The sequence below is a fragment of the Aquarana catesbeiana genome, linkage group LG01 (assembly GCF_042186555.1).
Source record: "Aquarana catesbeiana isolate 2022-GZ linkage group LG01, ASM4218655v1, whole genome shotgun sequence".
Classification (NCBI taxonomy): domain Eukaryota; kingdom Metazoa; phylum Chordata; class Amphibia; order Anura; family Ranidae; genus Aquarana; species Aquarana catesbeiana.
Genome location: NC_133324.1, coordinates 662,615,984 through 662,632,144, shown reverse-complemented (window position 1 = coordinate 662,632,144; position 16,161 = coordinate 662,615,984). Strand labels below are relative to the sequence as shown.

At 39.4% G+C, this 16,161-nt stretch overlaps 1 protein-coding gene and 1 long non-coding RNA gene across 2 annotated transcripts in view; one reads left to right on the top strand and one right to left on the bottom strand.

Moving 5' to 3' along the window:
• TET2 (tet methylcytosine dioxygenase 2) overlaps positions 1-13,535 on the bottom strand; it is a 130,124-nt gene extending 116,589 nt beyond the window's left edge. Inside the window, exon 1 of the mRNA XM_073601827.1 lies at positions 12,388-13,535. The gene's annotated coding sequence lies outside the window, so the exon portion shown is untranslated. The remainder of the gene's footprint in view (positions 1-12,387) is intronic.
• Positions 3,645-5,618, top strand: LOC141110477 (uncharacterized). Its single transcript, XR_012236298.1, has 2 exons — positions 3,645-3,912; positions 5,284-5,618. It is a non-coding gene; the product is annotated as an uncharacterized lncRNA (long non-coding RNA).
• Positions 13,536-16,161: the final 2,626 nt, after the last annotated feature.

Here is a 16,161-nt window from a genome sequence, read left to right as displayed (position 1 = left end):
AGGAATGAACTTCTCTTATTTGCTCCCTTTATATCTGTTAAATATACCATCAGAAGCATTTTGTTACATAAGTTTTATAAGTGCAAAATAAATAAAAAAATATCTTGCAAGAAGCTCAGAGTTGTCCTGTTTCCTCTCCATACTTCCTGTGTTATCTCAAAGAGTCTATTTAAGCCTTCTAGTTCTTATCACAGATTACAGAATGGTCAGCCTTTATGTTGTAAAGATATCTGAATGGTTCAGTAGTTTAGCAAAGGATACTGGGCAAAGCTGACGCCACCCAGTCCACCAAAAAACTGTGTGTTTGTCATCCCACAACAGGAATTAGGAGCTACATGCATTTCTGGCAGATCAAAAGGCCTTTTCTGTATTTGCAGGGTCTTTAAGGGGATAATGTTTTGCTGGTGTTTAGGAAAACGTTCATGAAAGTGATAAGTGATGAAAAGTGTTGGCAATGATTAGCCCTTGTGATAACTTACAATGTACTGCATATTAACAGAGAGTAGCGCTATCTGACCTGATCTATCAGTAGTACCATATCTGTCCTGTGCCTTGATAATGTAGCATACATGTTACCGCTATGACTGAGTCTGAGCATTGCAATGCATGTTGCTAGAAAAGTCTAAGGCTGCTTTCACACTGAGGCGCTTTACAGGTGCTATAGCGCTAAAAATAGCGCCTGTAAAGAGCCTCTCCTCTTACTCCAGTGTGAAGGCCCGAGTGGCAGGACACCAAAAAAAGTCCTGCAAGCCGCATCTTTGCAGCACTGTAAGAGCGGTGTATACAACGTTCCTAAATCGCCCCTGCCCATTGAAATCAATGGGCAGCGCCACCGAACCACCGGCACAGCGCTGCAGTAGTGGCGCTTTACGGGCAGTTTTAACCCTTTTTTTTTTAAACCACCGCAAAAACAACGGTAAAGTGCCGCTAAAAAGCGGCGCTTTACCGCCGAGGCCCCAACGCCCCAGTGTGAAAGTAGACTTATGGTATAAGACTGACCTATATGCATACCATTTTGTGGCCAGTGGCATGATAGGTATCCAGGGGAATTTGATTTTGGCCCAAAGGTTTAGTGTTGCCAAAGGCGTATCATATTGTTCCAATTTGAAATTTTCACAAATGCCCGAGGACTGCAGGTGTGTCAGAGTCCATGTCATGTGGCCACTAAGATTTGACACTACCAGTGGTAAGAGGGCACCCATGTTGCCCAGAGGACTTTTGCTCTGCAAAGATAATGCCAGAGAAGTATTGTGTTGCTGGAGGACTGCCATTTTGTCAATAAACAAAATGAGTGCCATGGTAATAAAGGATTGGAAAGATGGCCACACAGTCAGATAATGTTTCATATTTGTCTGTCAAATTCACTTTACATCTATTTACTAAAAGCCCATTGTAAACAGTTCACTGAAACTATATCAAAACAGGTAAAACACAACACTGCACAATAAAGTTTGCAACAAAATCTGACCAGCATAATGCTTCTAAAGACCCATACAGCTGCCGTCATGAAGCCAGCTATGCTTTCACATGATTTTCTGTAAATGCGTTTGGATGTCATAATGTCTAGGTATGTATCTGTCTTCCTGCCCCTAAATGTACCCATGAAGGTGAGACAATAGTTGAAACCAACAACTGATATGCAGAACCATCACAGTATAAACATGTATGATCTCAACAGCTGAGCAAGCATGTTTATGCCCTGTATAAATACCTCTGCTATTCTTCTTTGGGGAACAATGATTATCACCTACCCTACCCTGTAGATCACTTTGTTCCAACTGGTGTCTGTACCAGTTGTGGCAATCCCACAGACATGCGATCTTCTCTAGACAGATTTAACACACCTAGCTGTCCTCCACTAGGAGGAAGTTTTTGAGGCAGTGAGTAAAAGTATAATCTTTAGCATGGCTGTACTGAGTAAACATCTTTTTGTCCATGAGCCTAAAAAATCTACTCTTGTCCTGCAAGTGCAAAGTCCACATTTACACATTGCTGACCAGTAAGATTGCAGCTTTTGGGCCTCCTTCATATTAGAGGTCAGGGGGTGGTAAAAACAGATGTCTGAGATGCGGTTTTACTCCCCCCCCAGCCACCTACCTAAAGGCTAAACGCCACATTCAGGTGAGGCTGTTCACAGCTGTGATGTGTTGACAGCAGCGTCAGCCAAGAAGGCAACACTATGCTGTCAACATCCTGATTTTGCAAGGAAATGTGAGATGCACAGTTTCAATAAGAAAGGGTGTTGCTGCCATCCACCAACTTAAAACCCCAGTTGTGTACCGCTTTCAAAAAAAAAAAAAAAATATATATATATATATATATATATATATAAACTGGCACTTACTTTGTATTGCAGACACCTAGAGCTGCTTGCACAATTGTCCAATTATTGTGATGGGCAGCTTACCCTAAAAATATTAAGGCACATAAGGCAGTAGTGGTTGACCTGAGCAAGCAACAATGGAAGCTGGTCAGTGAGCATTACAGAAAGCACTAGAATTTGGAGGTGTTGGAGTATTATACAGCAAATCAGAGGCCTCCAGATGCCTGTACTTCACAGCGAGTACCAGTTTAAATGTATTTTCCTGTAAACAAATTTGACTTTGATTACCGTTGACATCATATTACTGGCAGAAACAGTCTTGGAAAATAGGTAGTCCAATAGTAGTCCCACAATATCCAGTGCAGGCACGCAGCCAAAAATCGAAGGCCGGTCTCGAAGTTTGGATTATATTATAAGTCCACATCAAACTTGCTGCCAGAATAGTCACAAAATATGTTAGAAAAAAGGCAACCTAGTCTGGGATAAATGTTAAAAGTGTTTGGAAGTGAAGTGATTCACTAAAAAGTTAAATAAAATTAAATCATAAAAGTATATATCAAATCTTCCACAGTATATACTGGAGTCTAAAAGCAGTAATGAGGTTTGGGTAAATCATACACAGCTCTTCGCTCTAGACCAGGTAACATAAGCAGGCCGTTTTTATGCACACAAAAAGGACTCATTGTACGATGTTTTCCTAGTGTCCTAACTTGACCTCCTTAAGCCATGCATAACGTTCTATAGATGCTGCTTATCCTGGCAAGTGCTTCTAGATAGTTAATTCTTTATCATTTCAGTATGTTGAGAATACACATTTAACTATTTCTAAAACAAAAACAAAACGTGAGTTTCTTGATCCAAAAAGCACTTCTTTGTTTTACTTTTTAATTCCAAATTTTCATACGTGATTGTATTGCGCACAGTGTAACCACAAATCAAATCTTAATGCTGTATCGCAATCTAAGCACCTAAAGCTCTGCAACATTTACATAGCACATGTTGGCAATCTGGCTGAAAATGAATTCTGCCGAGGCGCCCTACGTTAACGGACATGTAATATATGTGTGATAGAGCGATAAGGGAGATGTCCGTTTCTAGTTTTCTTATCCGGTCCACACCACACACTCGACACCTGTGACATTTAAAAGGACTGACACACCCTCCAATTTCCCCTTAGTATTTCTGGACTCATGTTTATAAACACTGTAGCCATGTGCGCGTCACCACGTGAGAAGGCGTCACACTGACCTGGAATCTCCTATTCGTGGAGTCACCTCTGGCACCGATATTAATGCAACAGCGCCAGAAAAATTTTAACTCACTCACTCTCTCTCATTTTGTAATTCTACTGCGGAGATTAAAGAGAGGCCCGTTGGTCTGTTAGGAATAAGGAGGAACCTCGACTGCATTGTCAGCAAAGAGCTAGGCTCAATTGTTTCGTCAAAAAACACAGCGACATCAGTCCAAACTTTTGTGACTCAGCAGCTTGGAGCAAGCATCTGAACAGTGGGTATGAACATCTACTACTGCACACACGGAAGGATTTTGCATGTACCGTACATTTGATTCCAACACGACATCCTACACAGGTAGTATTTTTTTTTCCTGATAAAAGAGGAAGGGTTCTTCTTTCATCTATGCAAAAAGAGTCAACAGTATTTTTTTATGCAAACAAGGTTTACTTTTATCTGCAGTGGTTGGAGGATTGTTTTTAAGGACAAAGATCATTAAAGAGGCCATTTGAGGTGAGGCAACCTGCATCACGATGCAATATAAAGGTAAATCAGAACACAGCTGGGTGGCTCAGCTACTGCTGACACTTTCAGATACGAAAGTTAAAGAGTAACCTCCAAAAGCCAACAAGCTTTGTACTTCCATGACAATAAATTCTTGCAGGCTGAAAACATTTTATTAATACAAATTGATGCAAAATGCTATAGATGAACCAAACACACAACTTTAGTTCTACTTTTGTTTGGCAAGCGCATGGTAAATTACAGAATGGAAGTCGGACAAAAATAAAATATGCCTCCTACTAAGCGTAACATGATTCGATCTCGTTACTGAGTTCAAATGTTTGAGAACAATGCAAAGAGACCCCATAATGACAACAGACAAAACAAGGCCTATTGATCAGTTATTGTCTGTAAAAAGGCGTATTCCAACCTAACCACTAATCTATTAATTAAATCTAATATTCCCTGAAAAACAACAAAGTTGCTTTTAAAACACCACAAATGCATTGCTATAACATGATACAAAAAGAAAGCAAACAATCTCTTGGCAACGACCGTGTTTAGTGGTAAGTCTGTTTTGTTTACAGATTTTAAAGGTTTCTATGCCTTCCAATTCCCAAATGCTACAGCCAAAATTATTTATAGTCTCGAAGCAGAATGGCTTTCTATCGCCAGCACACAGTGCTAGTACCACCAGACCTGTGTTTGTGAGGCTGCTTAGAATCTATTTTTGGCTCACCGCAGATGACCTCTCTCTAAGTCATGGTGCTCGATACTGCTCACATGATTGTGTAAAGTAAAAATAAAGCTGAACCTGTGATGAGTAACCTGCCTAGACAGCGCTTCACCAATCAAAGTCAAGGATACAGTGTTTCAGCTCAGCATGAAGAACGGGCACTTCATTTTAAAGTCCTGCACTTACATATAGCTACAATCTGTCAGCGTTTTTGGTTACCTTTTTTTAAAGAGTTCAGGTATCATCATCCTCTTGTTCACTGGTAACACATCACGTTAGCCCTTCCTTTTTTCAGGAAGTGGCTTAACACGGCTTACACCTTTAACACAACCACACTCGTCTATGGTTTCAAAAGCCACAAAGTAGACACATTTCTTTTTAACTACAAATACATAGATATGTATTGTATTTAAGTGCATGTGCTAAAATTCAGAATATAGAATATCATGTGCATTTGTTTGCATCTGAACTGCTTTTCTTCCCCATAGTAGCCAATGTGAATGGAGAAGCAACTCAGTAGCAGCTCAAAGAAACCCAGAAGCAATTTAAAGGCAATGCAAAGCAACTTAGAAACAATCTACCTGCAGTTCAGAAAGACCTGACTTGCTCTTGAATCTTATTCCAATTTACACGAGCGCTTAAGCTGGATACAGACATTCAATGGTGGTCACCATATCATATTGCCTATGAAAGATTGTGGCGCAAGTATGCACACCTATTGCCTATAGAGAGAAAGGGAAGCACTCAGCAGACATCTTCAAACTACCAATCATGGTTAGCTGGGAAAAAATAAACATCTTACCTGATGCCGCCCCACCCCCCCCCCCCAAAACCTGAACTGAGGAAGTCTTTCATAGTCAGGTATAGCCTACAGGCAAAAGGGTGTTCCCCAAGTTCTCCAATTTGAAAAAAGCCAAATTGGGCAAAAGTTTTCTGACATCTGTAGAGTCCTTACAGAGAAAAAAATAGGTTTTAATAAGTAACAAGGCGCAAAGAACAGTGGCATGCACATCCCACAGCAACCAGTCATGAACCATTAATTCATCTCACTATACTTAACTGCTAAAACTCATCTCTGAATGGTTCTTGCCAGTTGTGACCACCGCCTGCTGTTTGCAAAGTGATTGGTCTTCATAAGCCTTACTTATGTAAATTCACATACCATGCATGTTGTAAGTTTTTTAATCATAAATACAGTCCTATGTTTTACATACCGATACACTCAATTTAACACAAAATACAGTTGCCTTATGTGAAAATTAAGGTTAGTCATTGAGCCTCTTTGCTTCTACTGGGTATTAATGTTGCGAAGATCATCTATGTAATGTGAGGGACTTAAACACCGGTTCTCAATGTGTTATCTTTCCACTGATCTCTGCCAGATTTTTGGCAGTCTAATGAGATACCACACAAATTACTTTACCAATGTGTCAAGTAAAGCTGTTTATGTTATGTGATTGTCCCATTAATACATATTTATATGGTTAACGGTTGGCATACTGCTATGACAACTAAAGACTATGGCGACTAGAGTATAAGGTACATTTTTTCTCCTTGACCAGACTGGGTGGTTTGCATAGTGCAATTTAGAATGTTTTTTAGATATTGTAGGTTGAAGTAATAGTGTACAGTATGTCAGGGGGTTAGGTGACATTCTTATGATATAATACCTACCTAAAAGTCCTATGCAAGTTTCGACTTTCTGAAAGTAAAAATGTTCACAGTTCTGAACCCATTTTTGCTTGCCCCCCATGTGACAGCACTGAAGTCTGGTGATTGGCTACTTATGTACCAAGCACAGAAATTAGAGAGGCCAGGGAGAGTGTTAAAATGTCCCAGTCATTCCCAGATGTAATTGTTTGTTTTTCTGTTTTTCTTTTTGCTGGGGCTGCAGTGGTGGATGTCACCACAGGGGATCATTGGTGAGTTACTGTAAATACAAGCAACTTGTAGTGCCTGCTGCATAGTCTGACAGTTATTAAGTAAATCTGCCCTAGACTACTAGTCCAGACTGATATAATAAAATAACAGAGCTGTACACTTGGGATACAAGCTAGAAACTACCATTTAAAGTTACTGAATGTACTTCATATCCATTTATGCAAAATATCCTTTAACTTGCAGGTGAGACATTCTACCTGGATCTGACCAAATCTTAATAATTCACTTAAATACACTGTAATCAACACCACTGAAAACTGTTTTTAACATACCTATGCAAAGGGGGATAATCATACAAATCTCTTCCCCTAATAAAAATGGTGGTATAAATCATATACAGTGGGTAAAATAAGTATAGAACATGTCACTATTTTTCTAGGTAAATATATTTCTAAAGGTGCTATTGACATTACATTTTCACCACATGTTGGTAACAACCCATGCAATCCATGCATACAAAGAAACCAAAACAAATAAGTTCAGAAATTAAGTTATATTTAATAAAATGGAATGACACAGTGAAAAAGTATTGAACATATGAAGAAAGGGAGGTGCAAAAAGCCATGGAAAGCCAAGACACCAGCTGAAATCTATCAATAATTAGAAAGCAATCCTGGCCCTTGTCAGTGCAAATTAATATCAGCTGGTTCAGTCTCAACTGATGGCCTATAAAAAGGTATCTCATTACCAAGGTGTCACACAAGACACATCTTATGATGGGTAAAAGCAAAGAGCTCTTTTAAGACCTTCCCAACCTTATTGCTGCATGTTGGTAACAACCCATGCAATCCATGCATACAAAGAAACCAAAACAAATGAGTTCAGAAATTAAGTTATATTTAATAAAATGGAATGACACAGTGAAAAAGTATTGAACATATGAAGAAAGGGAGGTGCAAAAAGCCATGGAAAGCCAAGACACCAGCTGAAATCTATCAATAATTAGAAAGCAATCCTGGCCCTTGTCAGTGCAAATTAATATCAGCTGGTTCAGTCTCAACTGATGGCCTATAAAAAGGTATCTCATTACCAAGGTGTCACACAAGACACATCTCATGATGGGTAAAAGCAAAGAGCTCTTTTAAGACCTTCCCAACCTTATTGCTGCAAAACATATTGATGGCATTGGTTACAGAAGGATTCCTAAACTTTTGAATGTTTCAGCGAGCACTGTTGGGGCAACAATCCAGAAGTTGAAAGAACATAATTTCACCATAAACCGGCCATGACCAGGTTGCTCCTCGCAAGATTTCTGACATGAATGAAAAGAATTATCAGAAGAGTTGTCCAAAAGCCAAGGACCACTTGTGGAGAGCTTCAGAAAGACCTGGAATTAGCAGGTACAATTGTTTCAAAGAAAACAATAAGTAATGCACTCAAACGCCATGGTCTATATGTACGCTCACCATGCAAGACTCCATTGCTGAAGAAAAAGCATGTTGAAGCTCATTTAAAGTTTGTTGCACAACATTTAGACAAGCCTGTGAAATACTGGGAGAATTTAGTCTGGCCAGATGAGTTTACAAGTTTTTTTTTTCTTACATTCTACTTTTGTCTTAGGGTTTGTGAAATGCATATTCTATGCAAGCACACTAGGCACATTGAAACAACATAGGCAAAAGCCAATCATGACACATGTAAAATAGTCCTAAGACAGTGGTTGTCAAATTGCAAGGTAAAGGGGGCCTGAAATGCAGCCCCTGATGTCTCCAAAAGGCTGCTTATCATATTTATTATATGTAATGCTATGGAAAACTGTAACAGATTAAAGGAAATGGTCAGAGACTGTTCTACAGTAGGGGTTGGAGACTGAAGCCATGGAGATAGTCAGAGATTAGGAACATGTTTCATGAAACTGCTAGACTTCACTACCAGTAAAGGCCCCTTTACAAACCAATGCACCTTCTACTGACTGTGGGCCTGAGAGCCACACTTCAAACACTGAGGGGCCATATGACACCAGGGTTCTTAAACATGGAAGTGTAGGACTGGCCATACATGGTTCGTATCTCGGCCTGTTCAGCAGGAACCTGCTGAGATTCGAACTGTTAATGGCCAGGCAGAATGTACCAAGTTGGTTGATCAATCAACTTGGGTATAACCAGCCTGCCAAATTCTTTTGTGATTATCGTTAGCGGCTACTATAGCCGCTAGCAATATTCATTGTCTTCTCCACCGGGAGAAGACAATTGCTGATTCCCCTGTCAATACTGTTTGTGGGTGCAGGAAAGAAATTTGCACCGTGTATGGCCAGCCTTACATTATAGAACTGAAGGAAAAATAGCAATATTACAATAATGACAACAAGGTCTTAAGGTGATAACCCTATAAACCCGTTAGGCTACATTGTTATGTTTCCACTTTTAGACAAGCCACTCCTAAATTCTAAGAGCGTTCACAGAGGCATTGGTATGACTAAAAATAAAATATAATTCTCTTTATGGGCCATACTGCTGTTTTTTTTCCTCACAAACAGTATTTCCCAAATTACTTTGCAAGATACTGTGAAACATGACCATATGACCATTACATTATTATGATTATGATTTGTGACACTGTTAACCCATGCAACCTGTCTGACAACAACATCTTACTATTTTTGTAAATGGTTTACGTATACATTCTGTGACTCAATGATTTTACCACTGATTGAATGTGGAGGAGGCTGAAATAAAACAGCCTCTAAGTCTACCCATAAATATAAGAAATATTTTCCCAACTGGCCATCATATAAATATGCACACTCACACTGGGGTTCTGATGAGGGTAGCTGCAAAGGCTAATAGGAAGATCATATGTTACAAAACCAATTACCCAATTTACTTTCTGCATCTGACTTTGCCATTCACCCAAAACTGTATTTTTTGGCTTGCAAGGTGTATGTCTGTCAAGCAGCGGCTTGGGCACGACATAGGACTGTTCTGGACATGATTACTCTATGAGATTATACACTAGAACGAGAAGTTAGGATACTGTGAATCTTACTAAACAATTTGTGGTCATGTTTTGCAGAATCATTTCCAAAGATAACCACTGACATTCTCGCAAACTTGGCAGGTCCCTTCTACTAGCATAAGCCACTGCACGATTATAAGCTACTCTGTTTCAGGCTGTTAAGAGTGGAAACAGTTAACCAATGCTTTAAGACTACTTTATAAAATGCCCAAGATAAATATTTAATGAACAATTTTGTTTACTTAGCAGATAAGGATAATCTTCTTTAAAAAGAAGGTATATACAAGACCTATATACTCATATTAAGGAAAAACCTGATTGAACTTTGAACAGATTGAACAGTTGAAGCTCTATTAGTTACTGAATAACCACCAAGCAATATGTGAATGGACTGTACACAACCGCACAACCCACCTGATACCTAGTGCCGAAAAACAACCCTCCACTTCTCTCCGTCATAACAAGCAGGGAGCCGCCGCATGCAGCTTGCTCTTTAAACAGTGTTGACATACCAGAGTCCAAGTCCATGCACTCTTCATCACAACTATTTCAGTGCCTTGGTTTTGTGCCAAGAGCCATGCAAACAGTGCCAACAGAGTGCTCCATGGAAAAATGCCACTCAGTTCCACAAATGATAGCTTAAAATGGAGAGATGTTTTGGAATCCTTACAAAAGTTGTAACCAAGAAAGCGTATCGGAAGGCTTTTATTGGTCTTGTCCAACATTTCCATATTTACAGTCATCAAAACCAGAATTAATATAGGTGAACACACAACACGTTTCTCTGGGCATCGGCTTCCTATCTGAACTGCATAACATAAAAGTGGATTGGGGGGTCTTCTGATTCATATTATATACTATTATTCACTGTTTCCAATTCAGGTAACAAGGCCTGTACTTAGGCAATACTATGAGATGTATACTGCTATGACATACCGTACATTAACACCTCAAAAGAAGTTACTAACTACCCATCTGCAAGCACATTAGTAACGTGCATGTGTAAACACTGATGTACTTTCCACACCTTTCCATTACTATTGTCTTGCCATTAAGGATCTAACATGTTATCAGTTCCCAGAGGGCAGCTTCATTCCATTCAAAGGCAATGCAAAGGTATATAATTCTCCCCTTTCATCCCCATCACTGCCATCAAAAATGAAAGTCCTCTTTTACAATACACATGTAAATATACAACTAAATCTGCATAGTTCCTCCTCATAATGCAGCATTGCAGACAGCCATTAAGATGCAAATAGAACAGCCTCCATTAGCCTGCAACAGGAAACAGATCTTTTAATCCCAGAGAAAAGAGAAAATAGACACTGAGATGGGAGATGAGCTGGGAAACCATTTTCTGAATGAATCTGTGTCCTGTGCCTTTCTTCACTTTTTATGTGTGCAGCCAAAGTGTGACGAAAGCAAATGCATTGAAGAGTCTCCTCAGATGGCACACGGAGCAGCTGACTGGTTATAAAAGATGGAGAATCACTTTTGAATGATAAGCCTGAATGTCATCTACACACATACAATCTTTGCTTCAGGGTAGGACAGATGAAGCAGGCCAGTCCGTAACCAGCTTAGGTGTACTAAGGGACATGTAGCGTTATCTATGACACGGTTTAGCTCCACTCTGATCAGGTGTCAATTTTCTCTCATTTCAAGCAATGATCACATGCTTATCAAGGGTGATAAAAAAAAAAAGGTGATACAAAATGACTAGCCCAACAAGACAAAGAAACAATCAGGTAGATGGCAGCATATATATGGTGTCTTTTATGTGTCTGTCACCCATTTTTTACTTGCTGGAATAAACTACAAAAAGTCAAGTCTGAAAACATAGAATATTTTCTCCACTCCGGTATGAGATTAATTTCACAAAACATTTCATTTTACAATCATGGACAAAGTACATCTATAAACTGACCATCTAATTACAATTTAACATACATCCTTTTGAATATGTCTGTCTTTGTGTCTACATGTCACTCACCGGCTGCCCAAAGGAAAGCTGATTCACTAGCAGCACAAAGGCAAAATGCAGACTTTCAAAAAATTGTCCAAGGTACACTCAAAGACACATGCCGGGCGACAGGAAAAGAAGGGGGGGAAAAAAAACACAGACCAAGATGTCTCCTATTACACTAATTACACATTTTCTTCAAGATAGGATACAGCCAACACACTAAATATTTGGATACAGTTCGATAAAGAAATAATTACAATTGTGGCAATTAATCAATCAATCCAATCAATCAGACAGTCAGTCATCAAATGCTTAATCTGCCTACAGAAAACAAAGGGCATGCTTCAAAAGTTAATAGAATAGTCAAAATTATAGCAAAGAAAAACACAATTAACTATTAAAAAGACTAGACTTTTTTCAGAGAACAAAAAATATTTATAAAGAGACAACCTAAAACACACACATCCTACATATTACATTAAAATAGGCATCACCTAGTTCCCAGGAAGCAGTGTTGATGAACCTTAAAATATGAAGAGTGAAGGGTTCTTTATTATATATGTAAAACCTGTGCATGTCAGCCATGTTGGGAAAGATCAGTATATTTTGTCCTCTTTATTCTTCTACACTAAACAAACAGATCTGTTGGCAAGAGTGTGAAAAGTGGAAGAGAGAAACAGGGAAGAGAGAGAAAGGGAAGGACATATGGGCATAAATATAGCACTCTGACCTCTTAAACGTCCCTCTGCCTTGCAGAAATCCAGCAAACACAGTCTGGTCTCCTTTCTAACAAATCCTAAAGGGCAGCCATCTTGCTTCCTTCTGCTCCTCTACGAAAGCAGACTAGCCTCCACATCAATATTCATAGGGCAGTTTGACGTCTGCTCTCATCACTTGATGAAGCCCCGGTGTTGCTGTTCGCTGTTCCAAAGGGTGGACGTGACTGGCATGTGAACCAACCCCAAAGTAGTGTCTGCTGACAAGGAGCTCTGCCTGAGTGCTAGCTTGGGTAATGTAAATCAGTTCCCTACTCAGGGCTTCCTACATAAAGGCTCACATTTTTTTTGGCTGTACAATAGTAAGCAGAAGCCTGGGCTGTACAGAAGCTGTGGAGTGGATCACAATAGTATTCTGGCTGCCTCCTTGCCTGCTCTGCAGTTTCACAGACACTGCCTCCAGCTACAGAACAGTAAACTGCTTTCTGTCATGCAGAGAGGGGGAAGGAATTTGCAGGCGAGATTAGATAGCTGATTTTCTGAATATCGCATTACAGTACAGTGCTCTTGCTGAGGTTCCTCCTTTTCATCTCCCCCTTTCAGCTCCCCTTACATACACATTTCAACATTTCCTTACAGTCTCCTTGCTCCAAAAAGTTAGAGGTCCAGCTCAAGTCTCAAGTCTGCATCTGGCCCCTTAGCGGATTGACGCTGCATTTAAATGAAATGTAGAACCTTTAAATATCCTTCAAAGTCAGTAATCATCCAAGTGATCAAAATCAACTTCTTGTTTACACTGGCCATGTGAACAGCAAAATACTTGACACATGCTCACCAGGTCCTTCACCGTAGCCGCCTTGGTAACACGAGGGATGATGCGTGCTGTGACAAGCTTTGTTTTCCGTTACTGCTTGATGACACAACTTCTATAAATACATAATGGTTAAACCAAACCATTTTTCCATGGCAACATTTTTGTATCTTGTCTTCAAAATCATCAACCAAAGTATAAGCACAAGCTCAGTGCATCAATTCTAAATCCCAGTCCCGAATGTTGTCTCGATTCCTCATTAGGCACCCCAATTTGTGTTGCAGTTCAACTACTATGCTTTCCAAAGGATTGCCTTTACAATCATCCAAAAGTCCTAAAAGAGCATGTGGTGAGCTGGTGTGTAGTACTACTTAACTAATCTTGCTGAAACTTGATCCAGCCCACTTATCATCCAAATGCTTTGACACTGTGAACTGCCCTCCCCCCTGCATTTTGACCAAAGCAGAAGAGGAAGTTTGCAAATGACTACACTTGTTCAAAAAGTGTTAAAGTATTGCTGTTCTATAAACTGCTTTAGTAGTGAAATGTTAAGAAAAAAAGTAAATTGTGAATAAAAAAGGATGCTGTTAATATTCAACGTCTATTAAGAACATTTTGTATTACTAATTTTTTAAAGCATATAAATCAGAAAATGACAGTTACAAATAATCATTAAAAAACTATTTAATGAAAGCTGAATATTGAAAAAATAGGTGATCCAATTTATCCATAACTACAGACACTAGAACAAGGCTCAGTGCATACAAACCACGGGTCAAGCAAGACTCTATGGACTGCCTTCACACATATACAGCCGTGGCCAAAAGTTTAGAGAATGACACAAATATTAATTGTCACAAAGTCTGCTGCTTTAGTGTTTTTAGATCTTTTTGTCAGATGTAACTATGGTATACTGAAGTATAATTACAAACATTTCATAAGTGTCAAAGGCTTTGATTACAATTACAGTACATTAGGTTTATGCAAAGAGTCAATAATTGCAGTTGACCCTTCTTTTTCAAGACCTCTGTTATTCGTTGTTGGCATGCTGTCAATCAACTTCCGGGCCATATCCCAACTGATGGCAGCCCATTCTTGCATAATCAATGTTTGGTGTTGTCAGAATTTATGGATTTTTTTTTTGTCCACAAGTTCTCAATGGGATCAAGGTCTGGGGAGTTTCCTGGCCATGGACTCAAAATTCTGATGTTTTGTTCCCCAAGTCACTTAGTTATCACTTTGGCCTTATGGTAAAGGTGCTCCATAATGCTGGAAAAGGCATTGTTCCTCACCAAACTGTTCTTGGATGGTTTTTGTACCATTATTTATTCATTGCTGTGTTCTTAGGCAAAATTGTGAGTGAGCCCACTCCCTTGGCTGAGAAGCACCCCACACATGAATGGTCTCAGGATGCTTTACTTTTGGCATGACACAGTAGCGCTCACCTTTTCTTCTCCGGACAAGGCTTTTTTCTGGATGCCCCAAACAATGGGAAAGGGGATTCATCAGAGAAAATGACTTTACCCCAATCCTCAGCAGTCCAATCCCTGTACCTTTTGCAGAATATCAGTTCCTGATGTTTTTCCTGGAGAGAAGTGTCTTCTTTCCTGCCCTTCTTGGCACCAGGCCATCCTCCAAAAGTCTTCACCTCACTGTGCGTGCAGATACACTCACACCTGCCTGCTGCCATTCCTGAGCAAGCTCTGCACTGGTGGTGCCCCTATCCTGCAGCTGAATCAACTGTAGGAGATGGTCCTGGTGCTTGCTGGACTTTCTTGGGCAGTGGAAATTTTTTTATGGGATTAAGTTAATTTTCAATCAATTAATTGCAATTCATCTGATCATTCATCATAACATTCTGGAGTATATGCAAATTGCCATCATAAAAACTGAGGCAGCAGACTTTGTGAAAATTAATATTTGTGTCAGTCTAAAAACTTTTGGCCACGGCTGTACAGTAAATTGAAAATGGCATTCGTTAGAATGGGTTGTGCTGTCAATGTACTTTTTTAGTTGTCAGTAATACTAATGTCAGGTCTACAAATTGTGTGAAGGAGTAGTGAGGAGTGCATTTAACTACTCAAGCTAAACAAATACACAATTTTCTGAACATAATCACTTGAAATATGTTAGGAAACAGCATATCATATTTTCCAAGGATATTAATCAGGTCTTATAGTGAGAATAACTCACTATAAAGCAAATGCTCTTTCTGAGGATGACTTCACACATGAGTTGGTTTGTGTACGTTTGCACCATGTGCTCCATTATGTTACATTGACAGCCCATTCACTCCCTTAATGTAACGCTCATTAACGTATGCACGTTAACACACTGCATCAGACTGCAGAGGTGTGAAGGACCTCAAAAAAGGTGGGAAGACAGAGAAAATTAAATCAAGTTTGATTTTCCTATGAACCATCAGACTTCCCAAAGTTGAAATATGCGTACTGTACAGATTTAGGTAATACAGATTGCAATAAAGTACAGTCCGCTTTAAAAAAAACTTTTAATATAGTAAAATGCATTGCCTCTATCTGACAATTCCTTTAAAAAACAATTTCCTCCTCACATGTTATATGCTGCTTTTGTGTCTTTGAATGGCTTGCAGCTCCAAGGAAACAAAGCCCATTCTTCTAGCTTTTCCAGCTAACAACTCTGTGTTTTATTGTGCAAGGCTGAAGTGAATAATTGCTTTGGAGGCATGACGTGTATCTACAAGATTCATCACATAAATAAACAAAATGCAAAAACCATACTGCTGAGCTATAAACACGTACTTTCTTTTAAATTATTTTGGTGACAGAAAATAGTAGAGCATATTCTGATCAGGGAAGAGGGTTAGTGGGACTTTTTTTGAGACGATGAGGTAGTCATCAGTCTCCATTCCTGTCAACATATAAGAGAGAAGAGAGCAAAGGGGCGGGACTTTAAATGAAGTACGTGTTGGGTCAAAAAAATGTTTGGTAAATGTAAT